The sequence below is a fragment of the Sebastes umbrosus genome, chromosome 10 (assembly GCF_015220745.1).
Source record: "Sebastes umbrosus isolate fSebUmb1 chromosome 10, fSebUmb1.pri, whole genome shotgun sequence".
In the NCBI taxonomy this organism is placed as follows: Eukaryota; Metazoa; Chordata; class Actinopteri; order Perciformes; family Sebastidae; genus Sebastes; species Sebastes umbrosus.
The window spans coordinates 27,404,704-27,429,293 of NC_051278.1; the positions used below are offsets into that span (position 1 = coordinate 27,404,704).

Below are 24,590 nucleotides of genomic sequence, written 5' to 3' on the forward strand. Positions count from 1 at the left end.
CAATTGCGTTAATGCGTTGTAGAAATTAGTGGCGTTAAAACGATTTTGCGTTAACGCGTTATTAACTCGTGAACTTTGACAGCCCTAGGTAGCCCTAGCCTCGCTTTTGTTTTCTATTCCAAATATGTTTGGCTAACCTTGGGGTTTGTTTGCAACCTGTATGATCATCTGACTGCCCAGGGCCCTTGTCCTGTTTGAGCAGCTGTTAGAGCAATGGTTGAGTAAGCAAAGGCCATTGTCACAACATGTATCAAGGCATTGTTAATATCATTAGTAATAATATTAGTTGTGCTGCCTTAATGTGATACAGTATATATAGCAGCATTTTCATAAACCAATTAAGTGGAGTGTGTGCATGTGTTGCACAGCAGGCACACTTAAAGCAGCAGTGGGTAGGAATGGAGCAAATATGATTAAAGAAATATATCCTGACTAGGGATGTGCATTCCAAGCAAAAATACTATTCGAAAATCACTGATAATTATTCCATTATTATTCGAGGAGGTGCAGAAGTCTAGTTATCTCTCTGAACATTTGAATTACAATATGCTGAAAGGTTTTTATGGAACTTTTGCGTAATGATGCCAAAAACATTCTGCCTACTGAAGCTTTAATAAACTGGAATTATTCTTTAAGTAAGTAGGATCTTCTTTTTGTGTCTATTTTTTAGGTTTAATTGGCCCGTAGTGCAGTGATGATGTGGATGCAGATGCCTGCGTGGCTGTGAACAGCCTGGCGGCAACATTTAGTTTTATATAGAGTAGATGATGGCAGATATCATCTATAAACCATTTTTCTTTTGACAGCACCTGCCTCCACCAACACAACAGAGGAGCCCCTCCCTCACTGCACTGCTAATCAGAGGCAGTATTAATGTAGCATCTCCCCAGGCTTTTCCTAGTATCAGCCTCTTATCACACCGCACTGTGACAGGCAGATACGCACATGTACTGCTCCACTCAGTGGCTGGATTACTCTTCAGCTGCAGATTTAGAGATACTATAGAATGCCTGAGGTGATCTTATAATGCCGGACAAACTGCTGTAAAGGATGATAAACGAGAGCTGTTGTTGATCTTACGACTAGATACCGTGTTGGTAGCCAAACCGGTTACAACTCCTCAATTGGTTTACTTCCAATGAATCTAAGTAAGTCAGAAAAAGTAGTTGTCTTTTTTTAACAAAAGAAAAAGCTCATTCCCTCTTTTACCTCTTGCTTTCCTCTCTTTTCTGCCTCTCTCCACAGGGATCTGTTACAACTGAGTGGTTCTCTAATGATCTCCAAGTGAGAGGCAGAAAGTCATCCATAAGCATGCACATGGTCACAGTCACACTCGCACGCATGCGTACACACACACACACATACACATGCTTATCTCGGTATCCTCAGGGATAATTGGGGGAGAGTTCCCCGTAGCTCACCGAATCCCAGCATCCTGCCACCATTAAAGCGTTGAGATGTGTCTGTGCAGCTACATTTAGTGAACTGGTATGCTGTGTGTGTGTGTGTGTGTGTGTGTGTGTGTGTGTGTGTGTTGGAGAGAGAGAGAGAGAGAGAGAGAGAGAGAGAGAGAGAGAGAGAGAGAGAGAGAGAGAGAGAGAGAGGAGGGAGTTGGGGTAGACTTGACAGGTGTTTTTAGGGATGAAGTGCAGCAGACAGCTTGTCAGTTGGATGGAAAGTCAGTATTTTGTGTGTGTGCATGCATGTGTGTGTTTGTTGGGTGGGCGGGTGTATATGTGACATGTAAAGTGAAGTGTTAATGCTTGGCTGAGCATGTCGAGGGCCTCAACATGAAACCCCTCACAGCCTGGAGAGAGAGAGAGACTGACAGACAGACAGACAGAGAGAGAGAGAGAGAGAGAGAGAGAGAGAGAGAGAGAGAGAGAGAGAGAGAGAGAGAGAGAGAGAGACAGGAAGTGGGAGAGAGAGAGAGAGAGAGAGAGAGAGAGAACCCGGCTCTATTCATGAACTCAGCTTCCAGCTACCTGAAAAAGCAGCTACACAACAACCAAAGTATGAGGACAGAATAGTCGAATAGCAAAATTCATTAATTGGCCAAAGTGCTCAAAACGTTGTCAAAAAATCTCCTAATTGGCTCACACCCTCAGTCCTTAGAAATAATTAGCTTGGTGGACTGTGAAATTTCCAGTTAAGTATAAGAGGTCCTACTGACGAGAAAAGGTGGAATACACACAATGATTTGAGTCAGAGGATGGCCACACATGCCAGCCAATGCTGCTGTTTAATTCAGCACAGTTAATCCATTGGACAAGTGGCTATATATATTTCACTATATCAGTGAATTATATCTTTATCACTGAGTGACTTACAGAGCTTCACCCACAGTGGCTCATTAGCCATTAAACACAGCTCCACACCGGCGCTTTTTATCTTTTATATAAGTGTAGCTTTGATTGAAGCAATTCATGACGTGTTTCATGCAGCCAGTAAGACTTGGACAATGGATTCTGCCTCCTCATCGTTTAAGAATATGATCGTTACGATTTTTATTATTTCAGACACCATTTTGATTGTTATTCATAGCCTGTATCTTCTGAAATTTAATGTGAATTCTGTAATGTTTCAGCAGTTGTCAGCCCATAGATTGTTTGCATGTGTTGTAAACAGATGTATGAGTTGCTCCTCTTTTGCTGTATTTGGGCCCCCTGTGGTCAATAAACATGTTATTTTGAACTGAAGTCTAGGACCTTTATTGAAGCCCAACCACCAACAATAAACAACAGGTGTCTCAAATTCAACCAGCTCTGATATCTGAAAGATTATACCTTTAAGGGCCTAAACCGTTGTACATTTGAAGTCATGTTTACTCCCTAAAACTACCGCTGTATATCTATTATTTAGATTTTATGGCTCTTTGTCATTAATATTATCCAGAAACACAACATTCCCTTTCACCTCAACACAGATAATACAAATCTTCACAGCGTAACAAAACCTGCTGAAAAACTATACAACAAAAAAATGATAGGTCCAATTTTAAATTTTAATTTTCAAAGTGCATACATGTTATCCCTATGGTCTAAGACAGCCCGAAAATATTAGCGAACATGAACAACTCTCTCCCAAATCCCAAAACTAGAGTGCTAAAACTCAAACTTGTGATGTCATAGGGTATAAAGTGTGGAGCTGCTCCATAGACAATGAATGGGGAGAGATGTTCTAGATGACACCCAGGGGAATGATCTGAGTATATGGGAACATTTTATGTTTCACAACTGACAACACTACAATAGAATAAAGCTCATTTGGGTATAAAAAAGAAAAGCATTCTGTGGATCCACAATATCATTCTCCCATTCATCGTCTATGGAGCAGCTCCAGACTTTATACCCTATGACATCGCAAGTTTGAGACTTACTTCTCTGGTTTCTGGCTTTAAGAGAGAGCAGCTCATGTTCACAAATATTGATTGAACTTTTCCATGGAAATAACATATTGGAGTTCTTCATTTAGGGGGTGTTCCCCTTTAACCTCTGATTCTCTATGTTGAATTGATTTGGATTCTTTGTTCAGAGGACTCAAAGTTTGACTCTCCATCTGTAAAAGGATATTTTTACCAAAAATGTATAAAAATAATAAATACACACACACACACACTTTGATCATCTTGTCTCGTATCTTAAATTACGATGTGTTTCATCTCTGTAAAGCACTTTGGGTGAACCTGCGAAGTTAAAAGTGCTTTATAAATTAACAAGACTTTAAATTTAACTTCTTCTCTCATCTCTCTCAATTTTCGGCCACTTCAAAACACCCACACGCACACGCCGACTTATCCTAATGACGTCCCACCAGATTGTTTTTGCATTATAAAGCTCTCAGACGCTCACCCGCTAAATATAATTCTACAAAAGCACCGCTTGTCAACACATGTTTTGATGTACAGTACGCGATGTATGTTGTATGATATGATATGAGGGATTGAGCAATTATTATACATGTCATCTAGCAACTAATACTGTGATGGATTGTCACTCATTTAACTGATCTCTAAGGAACTAAAACAAATATCCAACAGCAATTAATTATTGCCTTCTACTTTTTTTAATTACATCATTTAATGTGTGTATGTTATCACGTGTCATCAGCTCAATGGAAAGGCATCCATAAATACTCCAATAGCAGGGACAAATATTCAGTGCTATGATTTGCAATTGCATCAGGACTCTGTTGATGTTTAAAAAGTCGGCCTCATTTCCACTGTAAAATACAATTAGCATGGAAAGAACTGCTGGTGTTATGAAGCCATAATTAGAGGCATGGAAATAATAACAAATGTCATTTTGATGTCAAACAGGGAAACATGCAAAAAGATGACAACATGTCAGGCCCAGTTGACCACCACTGACCCTTGTAGCTGATGATATCTGATGATAACTTGCATACAATCGGTGTGTGTGTGTGTGTGTGTGTGTTCACATCTGTTAACTAATCGCTACCTTTACACTTAGATCTACAACATGGCCGAAGAGGAGTTTTCCAACTTTGAAATCAAACATTTTCTCTACATTTTAAACTGAAGAAATAAAAATCCAGTTGGCTGGTGATGACAGGGGACCAAACGTGGACTGAGTGAGTTTTGGAAAACCCCTCTTCAATTAGTCACACAGCAATTTAAAGCAGTCTGGCCAATGACTTATCTCCCCGGATATTCGCTTAGTGGGCTATCAAATCCTCTCGTGCTCAGTCTCTACAGCTAATGCCAAGGTATTAGACTGCAGCCCATGTTCATCCCACTCTGCCAATGGCATCGTTGGCAGCTCACAGTCAAACACAACAGTGAAAACCCTTCCATGGCGTCGGGGGAAACAGCTACACCTACTTGTGTAAATCCCCTCAAAGCCACCACATTATCTCCACAGCGCAGCTATAGATTGCTGAATCATGAAATGCTCTAAAAGAATTACGGACAGGACACCGTGATGAGAGTGTCTGCTTCTTAGTCCTATCAGTATACCACGCTGTAACATGAGCCACGTACTGAACTAAGAGGACTGTCAATCACTGTGAAACTGCTCACCTTAACAAGCTTAAGAGTGTTTGAATATTCAGTGGGTACGCATGGATAAAATAATCACATTATTGGCAGTACTGTGACTGAGAATGATTCAATTAGTTCATTTACAATTTAGTGGAGAAAAAGAAAGTTATACTTTGTCTGGAAGTGTGATTAGTGTTCCACCACACAATCTTGCACACTTCAGTTGTTCAACGGGTTGCTACTTGTCACATTAATCATTTAAATCAAGGAAAAAAAGGATTTTTTTTTTTTTTTTATCACTCCAGAGCAATTTTGCAGCATGATATACAGTTGTAACACAGATACCAGAGTATAATAGATTTAAAATGTGTAAAGCTGCAATGGTTAATCGATTATTTGTCAACTATTAAATTAAATTGCTAAACAATTAATCGGTTTGTACGGAGCCCCCCTAACCCCTAGGAGAAAATTTTATTAACTTGTTCCCTCAAATTAGTAACTCGTTTCACGCTACTTTACTATGGTTAGAAAGAGCCATTGTTTGTGTTTTAACAAAGTTTCGGTTATGAGTTAGCTTCCAAGAAGTTTGAATCTGTCAATATTTTTCCAACTTTACCGAAGTCAATGACTTGACTGTCAGGAAGGATTGGAGGAAGTGCACAATGAAGTAACTCGTGCCCTCGAGTAACTAACTTGAGGGAACAAGTTACTAACTTGAAGGAACGACCTACTAACTTGAGGGAACGACTTAATAACTTGAGGGAACGACTTACTAACTTGAGGGAACAAATTACTAACTTGAGGGAAGTAGTTAATAAAATGTTCTCCTATAGGGGTCTAGGGGGGCTCCTAAGGTTTGAGTAATTTTTAATGAAGAAAAAGAGTCAATTCTCTGATTCCAGCTTCCTAAATGTGAATATTTTCTGGTTTCTTTACTCCTCTATGACAGTAAACTGAATATCTTTGAGTTGTGGAAGAAACAAGACATTTGAGGACGTCATCTTTGGCTTTGGGGAAACACTGATCGTCATTTTTCACCATTTCCTGACATTTTATAGACCAAACAACAAACAACTAAAATAATCAACAATGGAAATAATCATTAGTTACTTGCAGCCCTAAAACTGTGAGCATTAACAACTCCCAAGCTTTGAGTAGTTATTGCAATTAAGACTTAGCATTAGTTGTAAATATTTAAACAAGCTAATTCTCTGACTTACATCTGTCTGTTTGTGCAGGATGTTGAGCCCTCCCATGTACCTCCCGGCATTGTTTCCAATTACTGTGAACACTAGGAATAAGCAAGTAAAGATAATTATTTATTTAAACATTAGATAACATAAAGCCAGGGATTTCATCAAATAGTCCTGACTGCTGTGTGAAGATCCTAATATTGCTATGCATGTAAAAAATTACTTTATTTGTCCTTTTTTTTTAATCGTGACATCACAGTATCATGTTACAGACGAGAGCATCTTCCACATACTTGGAAAAAACATCACGTCATTGCTTAAAGTTTTTAATCTTTGTGTGCAAGCATATCTTTGTGTGTGTACGCTCTGTGTTTGTTCCTCTGTGTGTATGTGTGTGTGTGTATGTGTGTGTGATAGTGTCTGCTTAATCACAGCATCTGTTGCTGTCATCGCTCTTGGATATAAACATCATCAATCACCAGAGGAAGTGACATTATTTATTACAGCCCTATTTGATGCATTATTGGAAAGACTTTATCATCGTACAACCAAATCAAGTGCAGCATGCCATGAAAAGGAGGCTATCTGCTGAATGATTGCATTATAAAAAAAATTATTTCAATTAAGTGAAGACCTTTATCAGAAGAGGTGTATGATTTACGCCAGTATGATGGATGTGTCTGTTAAATTAAAGATTAAAGTCTCTTGATGTAAATGTGATTGATGTAATATTGGGGCTGTTTTTAGAAGCCACGCACTGCCGCGTGTTGTCTCTCTAGCCATCTTTCAGTTATCTAACACACTAGCTGAGTCATAGTTGCAGCTCGATGGAGATTTTAGAAAGTGATGGATATTAAGTGTAGAGGAGGTAAAAAAAAAAAAAAAAAAAAAGGAGAAGTCTTTCCTGCATCTTTCCTCTAAAGAGAGGAGAGAGCAATGTGGTGTCTGAGACTTTTACATTTCCTGTGCAGGGAAGATATTGGCAGATATATTAACAGTAATCAATGCTGTCTCATTCTAATAATGGTTATCATTTAAATGATTTGTCAATAATAGTGTTGACTGTGTTAAATGACCCCTGCAAATGTTCAGTGCTTCTTTCCGATGGTCAAACCCTCCCCACAAAACGTCAAATGGATCAACCAACTATCAGACCTAGGCTTTCCTGACAATATGCTTTATTTAGCGGTCTAGTGTCTTGGCATCGAAACAAGGTGAGTTTGTGCTGCATTCACACAATTTTGCACCTGCTGCCACACTATAGCTGATTTAAATGTCAATAACCCTCCTGCACACATCTTAGTTTACACTTCATTTTCTCCTCAATGAGTTTGTTGACCATATGACTGCATGCATATCCATCAACAGACAGGCAAATGATGAAACATAACTTTTGTTTTATACACCATACTCATATTTAGCTAGTAGTGTTGGCAGTTAATTTCTATTTGTAGCTAACTACTTTACAGTCACACTTCAATTTGTCTTTAGATTAGTTTAAGTCATTCCAATTTATATTTCCCTTTGTGTTCAGTTTATAGATTCACTACACCTTAACATTTTCTCATACTCGGTTGCTCATTACAGTCCGATTAATGTGACGTGAAGGCGGTAGGCAGTGTAGCATGTGAGGAAACACATGGCTTTGATGGGCAATTTGAAGCATCTTCCTCTCAGTAATGTTGAGAAATTGGACAATGAACAGTGTTGGACAGTCCTGAAAGCTGTCCCTACCAACAGGCTGCTATACACTTAAGGTTAAAAATAAGTACAACTAGAATGGTACTCGGAGAGCGCAGACCTCCGCCAAGCTGCCCGAGTACGATTGCCCCCCCCCCCTCTCCTCTCCATGCAGTTTGCGCCATCATCCACGTGTATTTTTGTTTATGTTGAGATCAGCTGTACGTAGCGGAGCATCGTAAAACACTTCATTCAAACTGGACAGAAACAAAGTAAAACTCACCTAAACCGTCGTCGTTACTCTTTCCAATAATCACCAAGTGTGCTTTGGTCGAACTCAACTGTAATTTCACAATGAGAAAAAAACGCAGAATCTACAGGTACCCCCCCCTCCCTTCACCCCCTCGCTCTCTCTCTGCAGGCAGAAGGAAAGAGGCAGGGTGAAGCGTCATGAACGCGTCATCAGTTACACTGCGCATGCCTTAAAGTCTGTGGTGTTAATGCTCAGGCTGAGCGGAGTAATTAAAAAAAATTCTCGAAGCCGGATCATGATCCGGATAGCCACCAAAATCGAATGGATTGTTCATTGTGCCACACCCCACCCCTCCAAAAAATGTCATTCAAATCCATCGCAGACTTTTGAAGTTATTATCCAAACGGACAAACCAACAAACCAACAAACAAACCAACACCGGTGAAAATATAACCTCCTTCCTAGGCCTTCAGCCTTGGCAGAGGTAATAATTTTGGCCCGTTGACTAACCTTGATAACCTGTCTAGTTAACTTTACTCACAAATGAAAATAGTCTGCATGTGTTCATTTTGTTTTCCTGTTGCATAAGTGCAAACTAGCTAGCTAGCTAAGCATCTTGGTCATTTTTCTTTATAATGAAAGTGCAAATGAGTAAAAGGTTTAATTTCCCTCTACAAAGAAACCCTTTAATGAATGCTGAATGTTTAGGCTTTAAATTGTTTATTTAAGAGAAGCTTTAATTTCCCAGGTGCCCAAACTAAAGTTTTTCATCCCAACCACATGTTTTGTATTCACTTTGAGTTCCTCCTGTCTGTAGCTTCTTGGCGCGAAACAGAAATTGTGTGCGTTTGTGTGTGTGTATCCGTTGTGTCTGCGTGTGCGCGCACCTCTCTGTCTGCTGGCCCTCCATGTGTGCATGCTGGTTTATTTGCCATATGCCGAGGGCTCTTTGGAACAGAGGCACCATTATCCATTCATCAGGCCTGCAGCATCAGTGTCTGCTGCTTTCCCTGATCTACAGTCTAATTTACACCTCAGACACCTGCTCTCCTCCTTCTCAAAACCCTTGTTGACATAAAACAGGAACCATAACTATAAATCTACTAAACCTGCACTGTTCCCACCAGTCCCACTGGTCAATTTGTTCCTGTTTTTAAAAGTGAAGACAGCCATGGAGTCATAAGTAGCTAGTCATTCTAGACACAAGCTGGGGTCTGATCAGCCACGATTGGGTCACTTGGAGGAGGGTGTAAGACCCCAAAACACCCAATGAGTCCAGGAACATCACTGATGATGTGTCAAGAGGCATCAGTAGATTTATGTAAACAGCTGTTTTTAAAGTTTTGATACGATGCACTAAACTACTGAAAGACACACAGATGGGAGAGAGGTGTTGAAGTTGTTAGAAAAGCAAGTGAACCTGCAATCAACAACTGACTGACTCAGTTTAAAAGTTAGGCATTTAAAAGTAAGGCATTTAGAACACCCTCTTATCTTATCGTGAAGCTTAAATCGGATCAATAGCAGTAGTGACAGTGATAGACAGTTAAGAGAAGACGAGGGCTTCATAAACAGCAGCTACATTAATAGAAACCCCCACAAGTCTTCTCCATGTCTTACACTTTCATTTTTCTCCTGCCCTTCCTCATTTCCTTCACAGCTTTTATGGAGGCAGAGCCGTAGGCTTCAGGTATTGATTGTATGCCGAGGACTAATGGGCATGACAAAAGCCGCGTGGGGAGACAGAGAAGGAGGAGGAAATAAGAGGCAAAGGGGATCAAGTAGGGTTACCATTTGGAGAAAGATAAATATATAAGAGTGGCGACTCAGCCACACCAGACTGAAAACTTTTATTATCTTTTTATGACAGGACACAAGGGGAAAGAGTTGGGACAACTCCAAGGAAGGGATGCTGTGACCACATAGTGGGTAAACCATGCCCGCGAGACGCCCCTCATATTTTTTTCGGTACTGACAAAGCAATAATTTAATGCCTCACTTTGAGGAACATAAACCTTTTTTTCTTTTAAGAGAAGAAGACAAACTAAACTAAAAAAGTCTACAATGTGAAGATAATACGAGTGTAGTGAACAACAATATCTGACCAGGTCTTCAATGCCAATTTACTCTTACTAGATCTACATTTCACAGAGAATCTTCTTAGTCTTAAGAGAAAGAATTCATTTTCCTCAGGGGAAAAAAGGCAGTTATAATTAGTTCTAGTACCACTAACATAAAGAACCATCTTAATCCTCATGTCTGTCTTAAAGGTGCAGTGTGTAGGATTTGGCGCCATCAAGCAGTGAGGTTGCAGTTTGCAACCAACTGAAACTTCATCCATGTGCCGAGCGTGTAAGAGAAGTACGATGGCTGACGCGAAAAGGTGAATGGCCCTCTCTAGAGCCAGTGTTTGGTTTGTCCGTGTTGGGCTACTGTAGAAACATGGTGGCCGACTCCGTGAAGAGGACCCGCTCCGTATGTAGATATAAACATCTCATTCTAAGGTAACGAAAACACAACCATTCTTATTTTCAGGTGATAATACACTAAAGAAAACATACTTATTAATATTATATTCAATTTCTGCCAATAGGTCCCCCTGAATGTTACACACTTTTCCTTTAATCTATAATATTTATTATTAATATTAGTGACACAACATGAGGAAAACACATTTCCTGCTACCTGCATACCATGAAAAATGTTCAAAGTTTGGTAAATGTTTTACTTAACTGATAGGGTGGGAAATGTAAAAAAATATGTGAAATTTATATATGGACCTTTAATGAATTGAATATGTCGTAATTAGTTAAATTATAATTATTGTTATATATAGCTGTGAATGTGATTGAATAAATTAATAAATACTTTGTAAATAATTCTAGGTGTTAGTCTGCTGGTTTTCCTCCATACATTTTTCATGCTATTGTCGGTATGAAATATAAAAACCACAAAACTTCCCTCTAGCAGACATTGTCTTTGCAGGAAAAGCGCAGGTGAAACAGATTTTGTTAATGTTCCATCAAGTGTCCCAGGAAGCCATGCTGGTGAGCCAGCGCAGACAATAACCCGAGCCTGGAACCAGCTCACCTAAAGAGAATGCAGTCTAATGTCATCAATCACACCGGTGCTGCTTCTGCTATGTCAAGTCAAAATGTCTGCTGCGAAAAAGGTCTAGTAGATTCTATGTGGTATTAAAAAGATCTTTTCTTTAAAAGTCTTTAAAGGTCCAGTGTGTAGGATCTGGCGGTATCTAGCGGTGAGGTGAGGAGATTGCAACCAACCAAGCGTGTAGGAGAGCTACGGTGGCCAACGCGAAAACGCAAATGTCCCTCTCTAGAGTCAATTGTAGTAAGAGTATCGTAGATCATTTAGAGCAGAGCCAGTGCTTAGAGTGTGTGTGTACGAGGAAAGTGAGTGGTGAAGCAAGAGAGAGAGAGCAGCGGCGACGGGAGAGAGTAACGCTACAGACTCCGACTCTGTGGAGAGGATCCGCTCCGTATGTAGATAGAAACGGCTCATTCTAAGGTAATGAAAACACAATGATTCTTATTTTCACTAAAGAATACACTCTATATACACTAAATATATACACTAAAACAAACATACTTAACAATTATTATTAATATTATATTCCATTTTCTGCCAGTAGATCCCCCTAATTGTTACACACTGAACCTTTAAATCGAACTTGGTCAACACTGAAGAAACCCTGTTTCAGTCAGTACCAAGACAGTATTGAGGTTCGATACCCAGTTCTATACCAGGGAGATACGGTTTGAATTACACTTCTTGCCTACAGTTCCTCAGACTAAAAGTTCATGCAATAAGTAAAGAGGCAGGCAAACACACAGACACTGAGACCGGCAGGAGGGGGGGGGGGGGAGAAATCGGACATTGATCTAGGTCCAAGAGTCCGTGGTGTCCCTTTCTCACAGAGCAGAACTGCTCCACAAATGAGTCTCAAGACAGCTGCTTCCCTCATCCTCTGATCGTTCTCACCTCCTCCTTTGACCACTACCTGATCAGGCCTGCTCCCGGCTCCTCTGCTGCCCACAGGAAATCATTACACCCATTGTGAATGTCTCCCCCAATCTCCTGTCCCCTGAGCTGCACCTTCTTCCAATTAGGAGGTGAGCTGGCTGATTGCTAGCCACTGCATGTCTCAACTCATTCTTCTTTACTCCCGAGGTCTCTCGATTTTGCGGTGTTTAATGACGAAAGCCAATTAGGACTACACAGCATGTTTAGCATATAAACATGTGATGTGAATATTAATAATTCTATTGTTGGGTTTTGTCGACAAGTGTAAAGCTCTTTTCAAAAGCTAGAGGGAAGTTCGCGGTTCACAATGTTTATGATAATGCCAAGTTAATGTGTGGCGATATAGAACTTTCCCTGCCATATGGCCTGTGGTTAGCTCATAATGAATGTGCAGTGTAATGTTGGATGCCTACCCAGGGACCTAATTTATCAAGCAAAGGCCAACAGTGTCAATGCCATTTTCTCGTGAGATGCAGCCACACAGCGAATGACTCAGTGAGGCTGTAATGTGCGAGGTGTAGCCATAGGTATTCTTATTCCCTCCAGCATGTACGCGTGGGAGAGCTAAGGTCAAATAAATGGGACCGGCATGCACAGGCCTGCAGGGAGGATAATGCAAGATGGCAGGTCTCCGATCACTGGAAAATACGGATTTATCTTCATGTAATATGGTGTGAATATTTCATAGTTTTGTATTGGAGTAATCTCAGCACTGACGGTAAAGGTGAGTGTATGTCAGTGTGTCCAAATGAGCCTCGAAATGGGCTTTTCTCCACAGCTACAGTGTGACAGCAATTTCCATTTTCACTCCCTTATTGTCTATAATCGTGATCAGAAATGTGAGGCTCCTGAAGTGGTGCTTTCAGCTTCATTTTAAAAGGGACTGTATGTAAGTTTTTACACATAGTAATAGTTTTTTATTGCCAATGTGTGAACAGGTTGTAACCCAACCTAAAAAATGAGACCTTCCGCGACTATCAGCCTGTAGACTGCTTTAATGTGAAGAAGGCAGGACGTTTTTTTCCGGTAAAATCCAACGGATGTGACGTCATGCACGCTCGTGAGTGACTTTATTTTCAGCTCCGCTAACAGTGTGCAACAATAGCTAAAGTTCAGTTAGAAATGAGGCCCGCAAACGCCAACAAACGACCAGCCCCCACCACAACTCAGACTCCAACACAAACAAAAAAATGTATATCTAGTGAAGTCCGTCTTGCAAAACAGGAATGTGACCTACGCTGGGGGAAAACTAGGATCAACATCGATTCATGGAGGGACCTTCGTTTGGTTTTGGGTATCAAAACAGACCTCGAGCTGGCAAAATTCATATTGGACAGGTAAGCTAACATTATTGCCAAGCATGTGAAATATATAGTGATATTTTGCTTTTTTGCTGTTAATCATGTTCAGACTCGTGTTTGTCACCTCACTGTTTTGACTGATGCTCGCTCGCATCTACATAGTGCGAGCACAAGCGCGAGCAACAGAACGCTGACTGTCATTGACTTAACGGCCACAGGTGTCACTGTTAACAAGCAATTTCAGATTTGTACATATAGCCCCTTTAAAATCTAGAAACCTTCAATGGCAGAGCATGCTATTAAAAACATTATATGGATAATTAAAGGGTAATTTGAGAAGGGTCAGTTTCATAGCACGCATGCATCCCATGTGCAAACAGTACAACTAGTAAATATATTTCATCAGTATTCCAGTCTTGTTGTTCATTTTGTAATTGTTTCTTGAGTCTAATAATAGGTGTTGTAATGCCACATACAGTACACACAAACCCACAGAAAGACTCATTTTTACAGCTTCACATAGCGATTTCAGACCTGTCATGAAATGTGAATGTCAAATTACACCCAAAAAAGGACAAACAATTGTTGACAAATTACGTTTTTTCTTTGTATTTATCTTTCTTGTCTGTCCTTCTATGGAGGTCGAAGGGATGAATATGAGCTCAACAGAAATACACAGCACCAGGCAGCTCCACTGCAGCTATTCCCTGAGCCCACGTTGGCCAAGCGAATGCCACTCTCTGAGCCAAATTCACAAACGAAGCAGACACCAGATGTTTGTGCGGTCAGACGAAGTGGCCAGAATGACAACAACAATCCTTCTAGCGAGATAAGCAACAGGACTGGAAGCGGCCCCCCGCCTCTTCTCCAGATTTTCACACCCCTGCTGGTCAAAGGGAAAAACAGGGGGCTGTCACTCACAGTTGGCTGAAGTGTGATTACCTATTTAGGATGCCTTCATGCATTGTCAGAGGAGTGCATGAGGACAGTTGTTGTTATGAATGTTTTAAGAAGAGAATTTTAACCTCCACAGGAGTCCACAGGACAGCACACTTGAAGCTGGTAATGCTCAAGGACACTTCAGCAGGGCCGCTGCTTTTTGCCGTCAGATGTGGAGTTTTAACCCTGCCCTTTCTCTTTGTTAAAGGAGCAGTGTTTCCCACACATTGACTTTACTAAGATGGAACACCCAGGTATAATAACAGCCGCAAAAGTAGATTTGGCGACCCATTTTAGCATTTTTATGCCTCTGCGCCGGTGACAGCCATGGCCGGAAGCATTGTGTTTTCGGGTTGTCAGTCCGGCTGGACCACTCTTGTGAACGCGATATCTCTGAAATGCCTCAAGCGACTTTCTTCAAACTTGGCACAAACTTCCACCTGGATGAACAGATTAGATTTTGGTGGTCAAAGGTCAAAGGTCAAGGTCACTGTGACCTCACGTCCATCCCATTCTCGTGAAATCTCGGGAACGCCTTGAGCAAATTTCTTCAAATTTGGCACAAACGTCCCCTCTGACTCAAGGATGAACTGATTCGATTTTGGTGGTCAAAGGTCAAAGGTCACTGTGACCTCACGTCCGTCCCATTCTCATTAAAGCATTATCTCAGAAACGCCTGGAGGGAATTTCTTCACATCAGGATAAACTGATTAGAATTTGACCATAACTCAAGAATTCATACGCTAATTATGACAATTTCACACAAATGTCTAACAGGATAAAATGATGAAGTGATGACATTTTGGACAGACATGGATGTAAACTGCAACTTGACTGGCTGGTGGAGGCATACAACCGCAAGGCGTTAATTCTAGTTTATTTTTATTTTTTGTATCCGTCCGAGAGAACGACGCCGATCCGCGATTGATTAACTCGTGGACAATCTCCCCTCGCTCTACCCCTCCCGTACCTGTTTGTTCTGCTATCGCGAGAAAGGTACTGACTCATATGCTCTGCAGAGAAACACAGAGAGAGTCGTTCTCTGGTGTTACATTAGAATACGTGGACACGGTGGATATTCAGTAAGTCAAATTTGAACCAGGTCAAGTAGAGTGATGGATGTTTACAACATTCATCTTTGTTTTTTCTTCCAATTAAGTTTTGATAACTGGGGGCTTTGTTTAAAACTGCTAGTGTTTCTGGTCTAGTCATAATTATTTTTAGCAATTTTGCCGCATTCCCAGATATTAGCGATTAACATGGTGAGTACAATGTTAACATTACTGATAGGAAGAATGGGTGAAAACTTTGAAAATAAGACCCAAGTTATATGAAACAGGAGTCCTTTATCTGATCCTTCTAAAGGTTTAACTAATAACAGAAAGCTTGGCGGGTTTACCAGGTAACCACCTGCTTCAGTGCTTTAGTGCTTCATTTACATGTTCAGTCTGTTCTGTTGGAAGCTGACTGTTAGTATCTATAATAAGCTGTCTCCAGTATAATGTTTGCTCGCTGGATCAGGCAGAAAACGTTGTCATACGCAAGACGTCTTAGAGCAGAATATACCGTTCAGTTATGCAGCGAGAGAGGTGGAGGGAAAGAGAAAGTAGACGGTGCCTGTCTGTGTGTGGGAAACAGATGCTGTTGTTAATGCACCTCTATCTGAGCCAACATTACCACCTAAAACAGATTACAGGCACATAAAAGGCAATTGCTGAAAGCACACAAAGACGTTTCAAATGCCACCGAGTTGTGATGACGGGGCGAGACATTAGAATTTCACAGCTCGTCGTCTGAGGTCTTCATCACGCGCAGGTTCATCGCAGATTTCACTGCTTCTCCTTTCATGCAAGTGGGACAAACTTAAGAGGAAACCACCAGCTACATGCTCAACACATGCACACACACCACTGGTGTTTAGAGGCTGTGATCACGCTGAGATGCTGTCAGATTCACCTCAGAAACGCTGCTGCCAAGTTGGAAGACTTTTAAGTGACAGCATCAGGGTTTTGTGGTTACGGAACCAGTTAAATTGGGCCAAGGCTGGGAAGAGGATGCTCTGCATGATCAAAGGCTACACTGATACCGGTTTGACTGTGCCATGTTGCCGAGGCGAGGCGGGTGTGTTCAGAGACAAAAAAAAAAGGAGAAATTGCATCGGAGGGTTTATCTCAACAGCAATTATGTCTGATCCTGGGACAGGGAGATGGAAGCAGGAGAGACAAGCACAAGCTGAGGTTGAGAGAGAAAGAGAGAGCATAAATACCAGAGGTGGAGGAAAGCCTTGATACATTTCCAGGCTGATTAATGAAGAGGCAGGGAGGTGAAATGAATAGGAAATCAAGAGGGAAGCTATGGCTGAATCCTGTTCTTTGATCTTTTCTTCCAGCGAGACTATGTACACTCGAAACTGCAGAAAGAACAGTGACTCACACCTGTTTCAATAAAACACAGAGGAGATGGACTTTTGTTATTGACTGGTATTGTCACAATCACATAAGGAGGGAGCATATGATGGTAGAGTATATACTCTAATCTACCTTCTGGACAAACAGTTCAGTCAGCGACCTCTGTGTAAGAACAGTGATGGCACGACCTTTACTACTCTATTCTGCCATCAAAGCCAATGCACATACTGCTAACCTGTGGTCACAAATGGTACTACACTTCAGTAGCCATGTGTGGGTCTTTATGAGGACAGGACAGAATGAGAGATGTAGAGATAAGAGCGAGGCAAAGGGCTCCCAAAACATCAGCACAGCCCGCAATGAGCCAAGGGCCATGAATCCGATTAATAGTGTGATGTGAGAGCTAATGCTATTTATGTCAGAGTCGGGGTATGGATCATTGAGATAAGAGCCAGTGCTAAATGCGGAGGGACAGCCAATTGTAAATGGCCTGTTATCTAATCAGCCCATGAGGCGGGATGTCTGTTATGAGTGACAGCGCCGCAGACATTGCAGCACCGCTGCGTGACCTCTCACATTGAGGAACATCAGAAGTTTCATTTCGCTAATTTGGGGATATTCTCATTACAACTTTTTTTCCCCGTCCCATCAACTTTCTTCATTATGCCAAAATCACGGCCCATAACGTTTCCAAAATGGCTGTTAACATCTCATCCAGCTTGTTATTGCTCAGTCATCTCAGCCGAAGATACAGTCATACCTCATTTATCTACAAGTCTGTTTGTCTTCCTAATGAACCACTAAGCTTCGCATCGTCTCTCCCCCCTGTACGACCAACAGTCGATCATGAATTGCCACTTCGTGTAGCTCGTACAAATTCATTAAGCAGTCAATATTGTAGAGAGGCTGCTGACGTATGTGCTCGGATGTTCGAGTATAATCTCACTGAAAATGAGTTACAGCTAAAAGGACTCCATCAGTGTCAGAAATGAAACTCTGGAGAGAAAGTAATTTATGAAGAGTAGTATGGTTATTACATTTTCAGATTGTTTTCTTTATTTCATCGGAGTTTCTTGGCAAATACTCTTCTGTCTTTTGCTCTCTGTTTTCTGTCTTAAGCACGAACATTGTAACTGTATTTAGTTTGAAACCAATGCCACTCAGAGATTAAAACTAGGGGTATCAATCTATTCAAATATTTAATCGCGCTTAATCACATGATTGTCCATAGTTAATCGTGATTAATTACACATTTTTTATCTGTTCAAAATGTACCTTAACAGGAGATTTTTCATGTATTTAATACTCTTATCAACATACAGTAGGAGTGGACAAATATGCTGCTTTATGCAAATGTATGTATATATTATATAGAAACCCTCACAGGTACTGCATTTAGCATAAAACAAAATGCTCAAATCATAACATGGCTAGCTTAAATCCAACAGACAACAACAGCTGTCAGTGTGTCAGTGTGCTGACTTGACTATGACTTGCCCAAAACTGCATGTGATTATCATAAAGTGGGCATGTCTGTAAAGGGGAGACTCGTGGGTACCCATAGAACCCATTTTCATTCACATATCTTGGGGTCAAAGGTCAAGGAACCTGTTTGAAAATGGCCATTGCAGTTTTTCCTCGCCAAATTTAACGTAACTTTGGAGCATTATTTAGCCTCCTTAGCGACAACGAGTTATTGTCGCGTTAACTTTTACAGCCCTCATTAAAACACAAATATATATTTATTTATTTTTATTATTAAAATGAAATAAAGATGTCAGCAATATTCTAATTCGCCTCCATCTTTCCTCCATTCCTCCACTTGAGGTCTGATCCTTTTATTCTAGCTTTTCTGATATGAGTAGCTATAAAAGATATGTGTGAGAGGGGGGGGGGGAAGATGGATGACTTCACCTCCCACAATGCTATACTGTATGTCGGCAGTCAATGAAAGACCCTTGAAGCTCGAGACAAAATGCTCCAGTGAAGTGACTTAAGGGAGACATGTTGAGAGAGCGGCTGCGCACATGACAGCTTTACAACAGCAAGAGCAAACTGACAGTAATGTCTGCCTGTTCTCACAGGAGACAGGAGGCTGACAGGCAGCTGCAACTTTCATACAGCGAAGTGGCATCTTACTCAAACCCCAAACACACTGAGAAGTATCTTTCTTTTCTCACACATACACACGGAGACATTTCTTTCTTCTAAATTGTGCTCAAATTAAAATAATTCTATCCTGAGGGGGTGCAAAGCTGACAGTATACCCATCTTCTTTACCGCGAGCAGCAACATTTTGCAGCCATTGGTTTTTCTTTTCTACACCTTATAACTCAAAAGGGAAATCTCCCCTGCCTCCAACCCCCTCTGGTCTCCAGACAAGTACTTTATCTTCCTGTCTACAGGCACAGCAGACTAAACACACTCTATAACAGAGGGTGTTTTCTGTCCAAGGCAAGCCTGTCTGGAGGCGGCTGGGCTTGAATCTACTGTTTGAATAACATGCTGCGTCCATATACTTTATCAGCTATGACACAGAGACATAATAGGACATAAATACATGGAGACACACATACACACACCACCTGCCTCCCTTAAAGTGCTTTCATGGCACAATATTAATACACAAACAGTCCATATATAAATATATGTGAGAGCTGAAAGAAAAAAAAAGCACCAGCTTTGACAGAGCAGCCTCAAGGAAACTCATTCACGTTATTGTTCGGCTAGTTAGGTCAGAGAAAGTTTAAAAGAACTAGCAAGTAAAAAACAAATTTCACATGTTTCTTCACCAAAGCAATGACCTCCTATTTTCAACCAGTAATAGAAAAGTAGATAAAGAACCTTTTGAATCTGAAGAAAAGAGGCTTAAAGTGCTGCTTTTATGACCAGAAAATAATTATTTTTAATCAGACTGGGAATGTAGATGGAAAAGATGGAATGAAAAATGTTTTCGCATCCCTCAAAAACTACTCAAGTCACTTCAGTTCTCAGTGGACCCCCACACAGCCGGCTGTAGATTTGACTGGACAGTCCAGAAGCAGTGAGGTAAAACAGGAACAATAAAAGTCATGAGATTTAATGGACAAGTTTAACTGAGGGAAGACAGACAACTTGTGATGTTGGCAGCTCTGTGTAGCCATGTGATATTCATTGAGAAACACAGTGAGTGTTGTTTGTGCTACTTTAGAGTTATTGCTCTCAGCGGCACAGAGAAAAGAAGAAATGATGAAGAACAACAGCATCCATTTTTAACTCTACCCCTCATGAGCACTTAATATTTTCCTTCATTTTCCTTTGTAGTCGCCCACATTCAGTGAGAGAAGATCAACACTGCCTCCTCCTGGGAATGAAGTGAACTTACAAACATGACAGACACCAGCAAAATATTCAAGTACTACTCTAAAAAAGTTTCAAATCGAAAACATATTTTTTTGTGACAGGAACACATGTGACTGAGATGTGTAAACAAAAGGCTTGTGCCCTATGACGCAGTGAGACACAGACAGAGGAACTTTCACCATTATTTGATTACGTTATTGGTATCGCAAGCCTGTCTATTTATTCAATTCATTTAATCTATTTATTTAATAGTATTAAACACAAGCAAACATGTCATTTACTTTATCTTTGGTGCCATCATTTGATCACAATATGTGAGCTTATAAGCCTTCACTTGTGGATGTGTATAAAGTTCTCTGTGGAGAACAGAGTTTTTAAGATAACAAGAAAGGGCGGCAGTAGCCATTTCAAGTCTGCGCATGGACCAAGTAAGGACACCTTCTGGGCACAGCCAGGGTGCAGCTGAGCAAGGCATCAGACCCCAAAACTACTCCCCGGGCGCTATATAGTAGCTGCTCACTGCTCCTAACACAGGTTAAATGCAGAGAGTAAATTTCACTGTGTGCTGTGTAGAAAAAAAAATGTGTGACAATAAAAGCTAATTTACATTTACATTTGAGAGGTAGTTTTCTGGGAGTACCTGTGCAGGTAAGAAAATCTAAACAAACCAAGAGACATTCATCCACCAAGTCAGTGGAGAGACAAGAAAGATAACATTTAGTGCTGCTGGTTGTAATCTCTATAAAACAGAGGAAATGTAATTGTGACCTTCTCCGATTTGTTTGAGTTAATACTGCCAAGAGTAATTATACCTTAATAAATATAATATCTCCCATATGGATATTCCTAACTGGTGTGCACCAATGCCAGCCAAATGACAGATTCCTTTGTCTGTATCTAATGGTCTAAATGTCAGTACAGTGTGGGCTGAGTTGAAAGTTGCCATGAAAGTTTGTTAAAGTAATAAAAAAGGCCTTCACAGCAGGCCTGTGAGTCACCACTGAGCCTTTCATTCCCATTGTAATAAATGTTATTTTGCCTTTAAAGGCAAAACAGTATATTTTTACCTCTGAATGTTAGCTGGCCCCTGAGACGCCCACCAGGCTGTCCTCCTCAGCCTCATCTAAAGCTTCACCAGCATCACTTGTCAAATCCTCCTGCAACCACATCTGTGGTGTGAAGCAGGGTGGCTCTTATTTCTAAAGCTGATTTTGGTGAGTCAGTTTCTCAGGTTGGTATTAATCCAGCTGATTTTGACAGTTTTCACAGCCTCTTGCCAAAATGAATAAGCATGTACTGGAACAGTTTCTCAGTTTCATTCAGTTAAGATGGGTTCTTGCCTGGAGGTAAAACTGGTTTCCATAGTTACACCGTGTATGAGCTAGCTTTAAAAACATCCTTTTAAAGTATGCTGTCAAAGCAGACAAGGAAACTAGCACAGTTCCTCATTTGTGCTTATCTAGATATTGTTTTCAACTCACCAACTGACATTTCAAGCTTTTTTTCAGCCGAATAATGCCAGCATTACTACACATCATCGTTGCTCTGTTTCTTTTGAACCAGTATTTCTTCCTGGGCTGAAACAGTGAACAAATTAGTAAAACAACCGACCTACTTTTGTTGTCTTCATGGCCTGGGTTTAGCGTTGAATACAGAGATGATCTCATCATAGTCCAAACACTGAGTTCCTTTTTAAAGGACAAGAGGACCAGGTCATATTTACACATGAAATTGAACAGTTCTATAAAGTTTCTTTAATTGAGAGCATCTGTATTTTCTCTTTGTCCTGCTTGGCACAAAACAGCACAACATCCAAACCCACTTTTAGATGGTCCCGATTCCTCTCGATAAATTAATAGCCCATGGCATCGCGGCTCATTTGATTTTAACACATTTCCCTGCCTGCAATTTGGTTTGCCATATAGCTTTGACACATGTCCAGTGAAGTTGAGTTGTGCCTGAATGTCTAGTGTTTTTTGCCTGACGTAACGTTAGCTAGGTGTTTCCAGTCCATGAACCGAAGCGCGTCCTTCTTTACACTGTAGTCCAACCAAGAAGACATCCATACCACTTCTATGAGAAGCACATTGACTTTCCATTCTTGACAGAGCAGGGAAATACCTTCAAATCTGGCTGTGAGGGTGGTTCATCAATTGCAGATTAATCCGCGGGTAAACCCGCATCAGGCTGACCGGGAGAGAGCACTGACCGGGAGAGAGCACTGACCGGGAGAGAGCACTGACCGGGAGAGAGCACTGACCGGGAGAGAGCACTGGCGCCTGGGAGCCAGCGGCCGCCGGAGCCCGGGCTAGCTAACCTTCTTGTAGGCTAATGAGTCTGAAGAACTGGTCTGGGCGGACTCAGTTGATGGAGGCAGTGGCGTGTCTTCTTCCTCAATTCTTGGTTTCTTAAAATAACACATTAAAGAACTTTTTTAACCATTGTTGTGTACTTTACATCGACTGAAAAGGCAGCCAACGTTAGCAAGCTGGCTAGCTGAAGGCAGCAGCATCCCGGAGTGTCTGCCCGTCGGAACGGTCGGAACCATGGCAACCAATTAGTTCCGGCTCGCTCACTACAACTTGTTTAATCGTATTAAACACACACAAGTGGACAATAAATGAAGTTTACATTTATTTATTTTCTTACAGAAATATTTATATTTTTGTAATAAAATGTATTTTGATCAAACTTGGCTGGGTGGGCCAGTGGGTAATGTGGGTGGGCCAGTGCCGCCTATAAACGCATTACTGGCCACGTCCATTATTAGGCCCATTACTGGCCACGCCCATTACTAGGCCCATTACTGGCCACGCCCCCGCATACACTCCAACAATATGAGGAACTTTAGATTTCCACAACTGCATGCTTTTTTTGTTTGCACTGTCTGTTGAAAGGTCAGAGGTCGAGGTCAGCTACTGAAGCTGGATCTAAAAGCAGTTTAGTATCTTGCTCAGGATTCAACACTGCCAAAACTGTGACCCCCAAATTGAATTGCACTTTTCTCTGTAGTGCCCCAGTTTTCCACTGACATTCAATTGGGGGAATATAACTGAATGGCATAAATGTATTGACAAATCATAGTCAAAGCAATGTACACCAAATTGTTTACAACTCACAAAACAAAAGGACAACACATAATGAACTGACTCAAAACGTAATCCATGACAACCTTTCTGCCATTAAACATGTTTTCAATGCAGACACAGATACTTGTGAAAAACTGTGCAAAATTTTGCATGGACAAGAAGTTTCTAGATCTGCAGATGGCAACAAAAAGTTGTGCTGTTAAGCATGCAACAACCAGATGGACAATAACAATAAAGTGATATATTATTCTGCTTTCTAAAAAGCTAAACCTAAAAATACTTCAATATGCACCACATTTTTTCTACTGCTGTAACAAAATTGCTAATGATAGCACCTGTGGAGCATCAGATAACAATGGGAGTGTGATGTTTACTCATTTGTCAGGTAAATAGATAGATAGATAGATAGATAGATAGATAGATAGATAGATAGATAGAGTAGCTAGATAGATAGATAGATAGATAGATAGATAGATAGATAGATAGAGTAGCTAAATAGATAGATAGATAGATAGATAGATAGATAGATAGACAGTGAGATAGATAGATAGATAGATAGATAGATAGATAGACAGTGAGATAGATAGATAGATAGATAGATAGATAGAGTAGCTAAATAGATAGATAGATAGATAGATAGATAGATAGAGTAGCTAAATAGATAGATAGATAGATAGATAGATAGATAGATAGATAGATAGACAGTGAGATAGATAGATAGATAGATAGATAGATAGATAGAGTAGCTAAATAGATAGATAGATAGATAGATAGATAGATAGACAGTGAGATAGATAGATAGATAGATAGATAGATAGATAGATAGATAGATAGATAGATAGATGAATAGATAGATAGATAGATAGATAGATAGACAGTCAGATAGATAGATAGATAGCTAGATAGATAGATAGATAGATAGATAGATAGATAGACAGTCAGATAGATAGATAGATAGATAGATAGATAGATAGATAGATAGATAGATAGATAGATGAATAGATAGATAGATAGATAGATAGATAGATAGATAGATAGATAGATAGATAGATAGACAGTCAGATAGATAGATAGATAGCTAGATAGATAGATAGATAGATAGATAGATAGATAGATAGATAGATAGATAGACAGTCAGATAGATAGATAGATAGATAGATAGATAGATAGATAGATAGATAGATAGACAGTCAGATAGATAGATAGATAGCTAGATAGATAGATAGATAGATAGATAGATAGATAGATAGATAGATAGACAGTCAGATAGATAGATAGATAGATAGATAGATAGATAGACAGTCAGATAGATAGATAGATAGATAGATAGATAGATAGA

General features: G+C 40.4%; 1 protein-coding gene across 9 annotated transcripts in view; it reads right to left on the reverse strand.

Annotated features, from left to right (window-relative positions):
• Positions 1–22,689, reverse strand: part of LOC119495703 (Kv channel-interacting protein 2) — a 197,128-nt gene extending 174,439 nt beyond the window's left edge. For 7 of the 9 annotated variants that reach the window (XM_037782438.1, XM_037782439.1, XM_037782434.1 and 4 more), the window contains exons 1-2: positions 22,284–22,689; positions 21,778–21,850 (exon numbers count right to left, since the gene is read on the reverse strand). The gene's annotated coding sequence lies outside the window, so the exon portion shown is untranslated. Of the gene's footprint in view, positions 1–21,777; positions 21,851–21,984; positions 22,216–22,283 lie in introns of those variants that run through there. The other 2 variants (XM_037782435.1, XM_037782436.1) reach the window with 2 other exon arrangements.
• Between the last annotated feature and the right edge of the window lie 1,901 nt (positions 22,690–24,590).